Consider the following 11,091-nt stretch of genomic DNA (forward strand, 5'->3'; position numbering starts at 1 on the left):
CAGCCAACTCTTTTAGATCAGAACAGAAAAAGAGTGTGTCATCTGCAAACGACACAAACTGTAACAACTTTGACACCTCACATATGTCATTAATATATCAAATAAAAAGTTTAGGTCCAACAATTGAACCTTGAGGAATTCCACACTTTATATTCAAGCATCCTGACTTGTTAACTCCAAATTCTAAATATAGCTGCCTATTTTGTAAATAGCTGGATAACCAATTCAACAATACTCCTCTTATTCTATATGAATACAATTTAGAAATTAGAATAGAATGATCTATAGTGTCGAACGCCTTTTTCAAATTGACAAACACTCCTATCATATATTTCTTTTCATCAATAGCTGTTAAGATGTCTTCTACAATTTCTGTTATAGCCAAACTTCTTGACCGGTTAGACCTAAAACCATGCTAGTTCTCACTGAGTAGTTTGTTATTTTCTACAAAACTATCCAGTTTATCTAAAAATATTTTTTCTAATAATTTTGAAAATTGAGTGTTGTGGGAATTTTGGATATTTGTAATTCATAATCATAGTTTTGTCAGGTCAGACGCAGTTCAGTGTCTCCTCTGTCTCATATTTTTAATGGATAATGCAAATAACTAACTCATGATGATATAATGGCATATGTGTGCATCTGTACCCTGTGTTAGAGACCTTGTGATGAGAGAGGTTCAGAATGTTCAGAATTGTAATGTCTAAGGCATGTTTTTGTTTGGTCTTAAGACGTCACCCAACCAAGGCTATTCGCGTCCTGTCCCTCTCCCTAAAAGACTGTGCGAGTTTTGGCAAATCGTCATTCCTTGCTAGACTCTAACTTGTGAGGATGTGGGGATGAACGTATTTTTGTCTGCAGAAGAAAATGCTTTGGCAAAATAAACCACGGAGAAAAAGCTGATCCTGTTTGTTGATCTCTATTGAAGAATCCATTTCCACAACAATTTGGCGTCCCTGGTTGGGCACCCGGAGTGAGAGGCACAGGCTGGACAGGACTGACGGTGAAACCTGTGCACAGTGGAGTGAAGCTCCTTCCTCAACCTCGCCACAAATTCAGCTGAGAAGTGAGGGCCTAACGTCCAACAGCAGGAGTGTCCTCTCACTGCTGGTGCCTACTGAACTTGGTGAAGGATCTCTTCAATAATCTCCGGTGAGTTTCTTTTTGTTGGTGACGTCTAGGACAGGGTGCAAGTCCCTGATCCGCAAATGGTTCGAGTCCATTTGTTTTTTTTTGTAGACGTCTAGAGGACGAGGGTGCCACTCCCCTTTGCAAATGGTTCGAGTTCATTTGTTTGTTTGTTGACGTCTAGAGGAAGTCTAGAGGATGAGTGTGCCGTCCCTCTTCCGCAAATGGTTCGAGTCCATTTGTTTGGTGGTTGACGTCTAGAGGACGTCCGGAGGACGAGGGTGAGAGTCCCTCTTCCGCAAATGGTTCGAGTCCATTTGTTTGTTTGTTGACGTCCAGAGGACGAGGGTTACCAGCCCCTCTTCCGCAAATGGTTCGAGTCCATTTGTTTGTGTGTTGACGTCCACTAGGGCCCTAGAAGACGAGGGTGCGGGACCCTCCTCTGCAGGAAGTTCGAGTCTTTCTGTTTTTTGACGTACAGTGTCTGTGCGAGGGCCGGCCAGCAGTCTGATCAGCTGCTCTCTTTTCAGTTTGAGTCTGATTAGAAGTACTGGTTTGTGAAAACGTTGTCTCACAGTTCGAGTCTGTTTGAGGTGAATTACAGCAACGTTTCCGGTTAGCTCATGAGCAAATCAGGAGGTGATTCCGGACAGTATGGTAGATAGTTTGTTGTAAGTCTATATGTGTGTTGTTCCCATGTGCGTCTCTTTTTTCTCTTTCCCTCTCTACCCCATCTTTGTGTGTGCACGTACATGTTCGACAGCTGTGGAAAGAGGAGTGTGTAAAGGCTTTGTTTTAGCTCAAGGTCACATCAACAGTACTATCCTACCTTTCCTACGAGCTGAAGGAAGAGGGAGCATAAGATAATATAGGGAGAGATTGTTTTTACGGCAATAAATAACTAGAAACAAAGTAAAGTAATTCAGTCTGTAGGGTGAAAACTCCGCTTGTGAAAAGCAACAATTAATAAGGTAACGTTACTGTCGAAAATAAATAAATATATAGATCTGTAAAAAAAAATCTGTAACCCATAGATATATATGTAGATCCATAAACTGGATTCTAGAAAATCTTTGAACGGGTAAAAACGGGTAAATCACTGACTGACCCACTTTTATCAAGGATGTTTGCATTGGAATGAATGTTGCAGGCCTGTGTGTGTGCGTATGTGTGTGCGTTCATTTAAGACATGTTTTGACTGACCAGATGACCAATTGAGAAAATGTATGTGCCTTGGCAAACTGCTATCAGCATGTTGAGCAGCTGGCTTTCATGGTTCCGAGTAGTAAAGGTTAATATGACTCAGCTGTGATCCAAATTTAGAAAAAAAAGCAAAATAGAATTTTTATATACATGCTGTAAATCAAACAAATGAAGTTTTGCGGACTGTATCATTTTGACAATTGAAATTCAAAAGTTGGGTGTGGCTATAAAGGCCAATCGCCATTTTTGAACAGTGGCGCAGAAGAAAATTGGAAATAGGTGTGGTTGTGCTATTAATCGCCATTTTGTAGTTGGGGCGCCGTTTGAAATTTAGGTATTGGGCGTGGCTTGGAGGCCCGCCATTTTAAAACCTGGTCGCCATTTTGAATCAAACGTTGTGTAGTTTGAATTCTTGGTACACGTCACTTTTGCCAGGAGTGGTTTGGCAGACCGCCAGACAGGAGGGGGGTGCAACAGACAGCACCAGCTGAGAGGGACTAGCAGTTAGCTATAGGCCCTAGTAGCATAGCTACCAGAAAGGCTAAGCTAAGTTGTTAGCATTTACGATTGATTGCACCTATTACCATAGGCTAGTTTAGCATAACTAGCATAGCTTATGCTAAGCTAACTAGCATATCGACATCATACTGTAGACAGTGGATCCCTGACTATGCAAGCATCAAGGCACCTTTGGCGGCCATTGCTCATGGTCAGGGTCTAGCAGCACGGGACAAAGTCCTTTGGACACCCGATGCAGAAAAAACATTCCACGATCAAAATCTAGCTCTACAGACACTACCCACTCTGGGCCTCCCAGATTGCAACCGCCAATTTACACAAACCGTTGATAAAAAGGGACACTACATGTCCTCCGTCTTACTGAAGGATTACGGGGGCAAAAAAAAAAAAAAAAAAAGGTTGCATACTTCTCATTCAAACTAGACCCTATGGCAGCCGGTCTCCCAGCCTGCCCTAGAGCTGTGGCAGCTGCAAAGAAGGCAGTCATAGCTTCTCGCGACATTGTCGGTTACTCTCCACTAACCTTGTTAGTCCCACATGCAGTCTTAATGATTTTGTTAGAGGAAAAAACCTCAAAAAATATGTCCTCCGCAAGATGGTTAAAATACAACACCATTCTGCTCAAACTGCCCAATATCACTGTACGGCGCTGCACTGTACTCAATACTGCCACGTTGCTCCCTACTTCTGAGAATAGGAGCCCCATGACTGTGTGGCTATTATTAATGAAATCTGTTCCCCCAGACCTGGGGCCTGTTTCACAAAGCAGGTTTAGTGAAAACTCTGAGTATGTTAACCCTGAAATGAGGGAAACTCTGAGTTTTCCGTTTCACAAAGGGAGGTAACTCAAACCAGAGACAGAGGGGTAACTCTAGCCTGTTTCACAAAGGGAGGTAACTTAAACTCTCGGTCAGTTACCATGGTAACATGCTCTCTGAAACTAACCTGGTCGGGACCAGGTTTTTCTCAGAAAACCTCGAGTTTCTCTCTGTCTCCGCCCTCTTTCAGCCACACACGGTGTTTCATTTCCTCATTCATTCAGTCAGCGGGCGAGTTTTGGCGAAGTATAGTTCTGCTATAGTTCCGTCTGTTTTTTCAGAAAATCACTGCAAATATCAGTCATTAGAAGTTATATTAGGTGGCGACTATTTCACTACCATGGCGTGTCCTTCTGATAACAATCCCGTGGATGAAGCTGCAGCATTACTGCGCAGATAATTATATATTCGTCGGGAGATGATTATCAAACTATAGATTATAGATGTTCTTGCATTTCCAGGCAATTCTCTGTTTGAGCGGTACCGTTTCATATCACAGCAGATATTCTGTGTTGCGCTGCGTTTTTTTGCAAACGGGAGTTTTTGTATACAACGTATAAAAGTCATTCAGTAGGCCTACATTAGAAATTATATTAAGTGGTGAATATTTACACTACCATGGCGTGTCATTTTGATAACGATCCCGTGAATGAAGGTGACGCATTTCGCAAAGAGAATTAAATATTCGTCGGGAGATGATTATCAGACCGCGCATAGACGTCCTTAATATGCTGCAGCCATAATTACAAAATGAATGAAATGGATCTTTTGAGCAAGTTGAATGTATTTGACTCAGCGTTTCTAAATATAATTCCAGCTTTTCTTGCAATTCATAGGTTCAAAAGTGTATGCTTTTAGTTGGGTTACCGGTATATTAACTACTCCTATATAGCCTTCTGATCCAGAATATCACCTATAATGCGAGGGGGCTGAATACGGCACAACACCGTTTCATGTCACAGTCCATCTCACCCCTCCTTACATTTCCAACATTAACAGCCAGTCATGCTCTCATATCACAGCAGATATTCTGTGTTGCGCTGCGTTTTTTTTGCAAATGGGAGTTTTTTATACAACATTGATATGTTGTATAAAAAACAGCCACTTACGGTAATATTTACTTTACGATGTAAAACCTGCTCAAAATGAGGCGTCACCATGAGACTGTGCTGAGATTTTACCTGTTTGAAAAATGTTTTTATGTTTCATCTTAAGCTGCGCTTCTCCCCCGCGGGGTTGCACTTAAATGAAATAAATGAATAGGCTCCCACTCAAGCAGTTTCCCTGTGATGTTACTGTGATTGCAACAGGACTACATTTAAACTTACGCACTGACCCGAGCAGCAATGTTCTCCCGCACGTCTCCCTCTCTTTTGCCGCTGCAGCGGTGTAAACCTGCTCAAACTCACCGTATGAGCGCATTAATATTTCCAATTCCAGTTGTAGCGTAGCCCTTCGCTTCCCCGTTGCCATGGTGACTCGTCGAATCAGGGCTCCATTGATGCTGTCTTTTTATACTTGTGGTGCACGCGCTTAACTCCAGGTCAAACTACTCTGAGTTGATCAACCTAACGCAAATCTGCTGTTCTGGAACCGAAAACTCAGAGTTTCCTATCTCAGAGTAGATCAACTCAGAGTTCCGGGTTAGACTCAGAGTTTTTTTAACCTGCTTTGTGAAACAGGCCCCTGATCTTCGCAAAACACCACTCACCAACCGCGACATGGAGCTTTTTGTGGGCTGCACAGCATCAAGGGACCCGGGAAAAGGCCTTAACCAATCAGGTTTTGCAGGCACCATACACAAAACACTTTTGGCAGAACTTCTCCCATCTAACTATTCAACACAAGCCGCTGAGCTTGTGGCCATGACTGAAGTATGCAAATTGGCTAGAGGTAAGACTGTCACTATTTTCACAGATAGCAGATATGTATGGGGGGTTTGCCACTCGTTTGGACAAATTTGGGAAAATCGAGATTTTCTCACTGCATCTGGCAAACCCATCGCCCATCACAACTTGGTCGCTTCCCTCCTTGATACTTTGCTCTTGCCACATCACATCGACATATGTAATAGAAGAACATACTACCGCTGATAACAGAGCTTGCTATCACTTCCAGCCCGCTGTAACACCATACGCAGACTTACAAGAGCTGCAGAACAGAGCCACACCAAAAGAGAAATGGGCGTGGAAGCAAGCTGGCAGTGTGATGAAACAAAACGTTTGGTATGGGACTAATGACAAGCCCTGTTTGCCGGATTTTTTGTTTCACCATTACGCTAAATTGACGCATGGTCGAGACCACGCGTCAAAAGGGGAGAGGACATGTGATATCCAAAGACATTGGATGACACGTGATGTTTAAAGAAATTGGTTCACAAAAGGGCTTCTCACTATACAAAATGATTTGTGATCTCTGCAACAAACAATGCAGGCAGAGGCATTAGGTTCAAACAGAGCGTCCATCCCCCAGCAGCGAGACCTTTTGATCACTTACAAATGGACTTCATAGAACTAACACCAAGTGAAGGAAAGGAATTTTTCCTCGTCATGGTCGACAGGTTCTCATAGTATGTAGAGGCTTTTCCCACTTCAAAGCAAGATGCTTCAACAATGGCAAAAGCCTTACTAACACAGATACTTCCCAGATGGGGAGTCCCCTTACGAATATCAAGCGACAATGGGACCCCTTTTGTAAATGCCGTACTTAAAGACATCAGTCAGTACCTCGGTTTTGACCTGAGGCGGCATTCAGCTAGAAAATGGGACCCTAAAGAACCAACTAGCTAAAAGCTGTAAGAAAACAAAACTGCCCTGGACAAAGGCCCTCCCCATTGTGTTGATGTACATGAGGGGGAGAATCAGGTCCAGAAATAATCTCAGCCTGTTTGAAATCCTGTTCGGTCGGCCTTTGCGAACTGGGATTGGGTCTGAGAGAAGGCAATTCCCTGAGACAGGGTGTTGTGAAGATGAGATACTGCGATAGTGTATACATCTAACCTCTGTTCTCTCTGATATTCACAAGCAGGTGAATAGCTGGATCCAGGTGAATGGGTAGCGGTCCAAAATCTGAGAAGGAAATCTTGGTGATCAAGAAGGTGGAACGGGCCCTACCAGGTGCTGCGCGTCACAGAAACAGCAGTAAGGGTCACAAAGAGCGCCACCCGGATCCACACCTGCCACTGCAAAAGAGTCACGGAGCCATCAGACGACGCCCTTGTACAGACAGATCCGAGGGAACCAGATGGCATCGATCTTCCCAGGCCAGCCACTCCAGGAGGGGTTGAGACGCCACCTGGACCTGTTGCCGGCTCAACACCTACTACTCCTGCCGCTGAACAAGTCCTACTCCAGCCTTGCAGATCGGAACGGACAGGAACTACACATCGTGGACATCGCCCCGGTCACCCGACTGGAGCAGAATGCCTGGTAACGAGCTGTGGCTCTAACCGCCAGGCTGATGATGAATGGCAGTTGTTATGTCTTAGCCCAACATCCTCACGGTGTGGGCATGGCACTGCCTGCGGCCTCGCTCCCTGGTTGGGGGTTCTGAACATCAGTGCCGTCAACTACGAGGGATCGACAGTCAGATTCAGAAACGTCACAACTACACTGAGTCAGGTGCATCATTCAGTGATGACGACAAACCACACACGGTTTGTGCCGTCACATCACTTGACCAAAATCTGGGCACGTCCATTTGCAACTAGACAGCGAGCAAAACTCAGAAGCCCATGACGGCTGGGACCTTGGTCCTGGCTCACGATGGGGGGATGGAAAATCCACCGCTGTCAGATTACTACTCCCTGTGTTGATTGTGGTGGTGGTAATGTTGTGGGTCATTTGTTGCGTGCTGCCTTGCTGCAGAGCTCTCGTGTTTTCCTTAGTGAGCTCCGCCACGTGGTAGTACCCATGAATCAACATGACCCCAGATGAAGATCTGTGGGTACCACCGTTTTTGGATTCAGATATTGAGTCAAACTGATTTAAACACAAAATGTGAATGTTAGAGTGTGATTACACTATAACCACATTCGTGATGACAACAATACAATTCTCACCCTTTTGTGCAAACCATGACATGTAATTGTGTGCAAACTGTCTCACTCAGGTCTGCCTGCTTGCCTGTCCGACCTTAGCTCCTTTACCCTCTACAGCTTGACCAGACCGCTACAAAGGGGGGGGATTGTTTAGATATCCTTCGTCTCAACCCGGTGAAGAGTGACAACAGACTTTGTCAAGGGGGCTGTAGAAATTAGAAAGTTGCTGAGCGGTGACGGTGAGTGGGGGCCCTGTGGTTAGAAGTTTGGCCAAATACATGTATGCTGTATCCGCACCTTCTTTTTAATCATATTTATAATTTTTCCCCTTCAGGGTGGATGTTTCAAGCCATCAGGTCAATTTCTGGCCTGTGGTAGTGAAAAAAAGAAAGGGGTTTATCTGTATTATGCTATTCATCGTTTGTTCCTTTCCACCTCAATCATTTATTACATGATAATTACCCTGTGTGACTATTCCAATCAATGTTTTTAACCAAATTACCTTTTTCATCTATAAAATAAAAAGCTTTTCTCCAGTTTTGATGCATGCTATTTAAAAAAATTGCTAAAAATTGAAATATAGATAAATTACAAATTTCCTTTTGTAGTGAACATAAAATGTTCAAAGGGGGGACTGTTGTGGGAATTTTGGATATTTGTAATTCATAATCATAGTTTTGTAAGGTCAGACACAGTTCAGTGTCTCCTCTGTCTCATATTTTTAATGGATAATGCAAATAACTAACTCATGATGATATAATGGCATATGTGTGCATCTGTACCCTGTGTTAGAGACCTTGTGATGAGAGAGGTTCAGAATGTTCAGAATTGTAATGTCTAAGGCATGTTTTTGTTTGGTCTTAAGACGTCACCCAACCAAGGCTATTCGCGTCCTGTCCCTCTCCCTAAAAGACTGTGCGAGTTTTGGCAAATCGTCATTCCCTGCTAGACTCTAGGCTTTGTGAGGATGTGGGGATGAACGTATTTTTGTCTGCAGAAGAAAATGCTTTGGCAAAATAAACCACGGAGAAAAAGCTGATCCTGTTTGTTGATCTTTATTGAAGAATCCATTTCCACAACATGAGAAAGCAGTGATACTGGCCTATAATTATTGAAGTCATGCTTGTCTCCAGTTTTAAAGAGAGGAATTACTTGCCATTTTGATACTCTCTGGAAATATTCCCGTTATAAATGATAAATTGTAAATATAATGTAATGGTTTGAGAATACAATCTATAGTAATCTTAATTATTTTCATGTTAATATCATCACTGTCCTTTGATATCTTGTTTTTAAGTTTGTGAACAACAGCTAATATTTCATAGGCTAAATACATTGATTTCTCCATTACAGTCACCTTTAATGTTTTATCACATGTAATTTTGTTAGCTAGACTGGGACCTATATTGACGAAAAATTAGTCAAGTTAATTTACAATTTCCTCCTGCTTATCAATGACCATGTTGTCTTTTGTAGTATTTGGGAAAATTCTGTCCTTTTTGCTATTACCTTACTCAGAATATTCCAAGTGGCCTTGATGTTATGTTTATTTTCATACAGAATTGTGGATAGTATTCCTTTTTAGCATGTCGCAATATAGTTGTTAACTTATTTTTGTAGTCCTTATAGCACTCTTCAGCCATTGATGTTTTTGTTTTAATCAAATTTTTGTACAGTTTATTTTTCTTTTTGCAGGCATTATGTAAGCCATTTGTAATACAAGGTTTTTTATTATAATTATTTCTAGATCTACATGGGACCTCTGGACAATGTTTATTGTAGAGATGTAAAAAACATTTTAGAAATGACTCACATGCTGTGTTCACATCATTCGTGTAAACATTGTTCCAGTCTTGATAATTGAGATCATCTCTGAAACCACTTACTGTCTCAAAATTCACTTTTCTTTTATATAGTTGAGAAAATACTGTTGACTTGTTTGGTAATTGAAGGTTAAATATTGTAAAAATAGGCAAATGATCATTATGTCATTAATTACTAAGCTACAATTTGTGTAATTTTCCAAACAATTAGTAAATATATTATCAATCAGAGTTGCACTAGTTGTAGTTATTCTACTAGGCTTTGTGATCATTGGATAGAGCCCTTAACCATATAATGTGTCTAGAAAATCTGATGTTTGTGAATGTGAGTTACTTTTTAAAAGATCAATATTGAAATCTCCACAAATCACCAATGTTTTATTCTAGTTTAGATGACTTATCATGTCTTCAAAACTATCTGTAAAAGTTTCTATTTTGGATCCCGGCTTCCTGTACACACATGCAACAACTGTTTCTGCTTTTTTCTAATTCTATTTCAACTGAAACACTTTCCATCAAACTATCAATTACTATTGTCATACATTTAACTGGTTTACATTTTAAGTCATTGTCAACATAGATAGCTACTCCACCTCCAATTGTAGCTGCTCTATTGTTGAAATATAAATCATATCCTTCAAAATTCAAATCTACCTCCTTCCCTTTATTAATCCACGTCTCTGAAAGGGCAATCAACTTAAATTTGTCTTTAAATCTGTCCAAAGTTTTTTGGCAGACTTCTACAAATTAAAATGAATTAAAGAAAATGTCTCTTGAGTTGGTATTTCACTCAGTTGATCTTCAGTGTAATACATACAAGAATCCTTCAACTACTTAAACAAATGAGACTCTGGGTCCACATCTTTATCAAAATCATATGTGCCATGTTCTTTGAAATCAAAATTTGAAAAAGATTCACTCACCAATGAATCATTCATTTGTAGTGTAAATTATATGCCATGGAGTATCTTGCTCTTAAATCTCTGAACAAATGAAGTTATTTCTTGAGTTTGTTCAATTGTACTGGTCCAAGTCTTGTAGTTTTCTGACCACAGTCACTTTAGAATGTTCAGGTGGCCCATTTAGCCGAATGAACACCTTTCCATTTTTTGTCCAGGTGGCTGGAATTTTAGTTTGCTTTTTCAGCATTCGGCTAGTCCAAGCAATTTCTGCAATTTTTTTGGTTAAGTGCTCATATAGATAAATCCCGGTGCCTTTAAGTTTCTTTGCTTCCTTTAAGATTTCCTCCTTATGTTTTCGGCTCACAAATCTGACAATAATTGCTGTTTTTTTCTTTTTATCCTTGTTTGGAAGAGTGTGACATGCTGAAATGTGTTGACTCTTCAGGTGAATATCTTTGCTTTCCATGAATTTAATCACCTGTTGCTCGAGGGTCTGCAGCTCCTCAGATGGTGCATCTTCACCTTGTTGGTCACTTGTTGGGGCAGCAGCCTGGGCATAGGTCTTATGCCTTGTATCGAGCCCAGTTATCACAAGGTCTAATGCTCTGGAATACTGCTCCAAATCATCCACCCTCTGTTCCAGGAGTTCAATCTTTTGG

The sequence above is a fragment of the Echiichthys vipera genome (assembly GCF_963691815.1).
Source record: "Echiichthys vipera genome assembly, chromosome: 2".
In the NCBI taxonomy this organism is placed as follows: Eukaryota; Metazoa; Chordata; class Actinopteri; order Perciformes; family Trachinidae; genus Echiichthys; species Echiichthys vipera.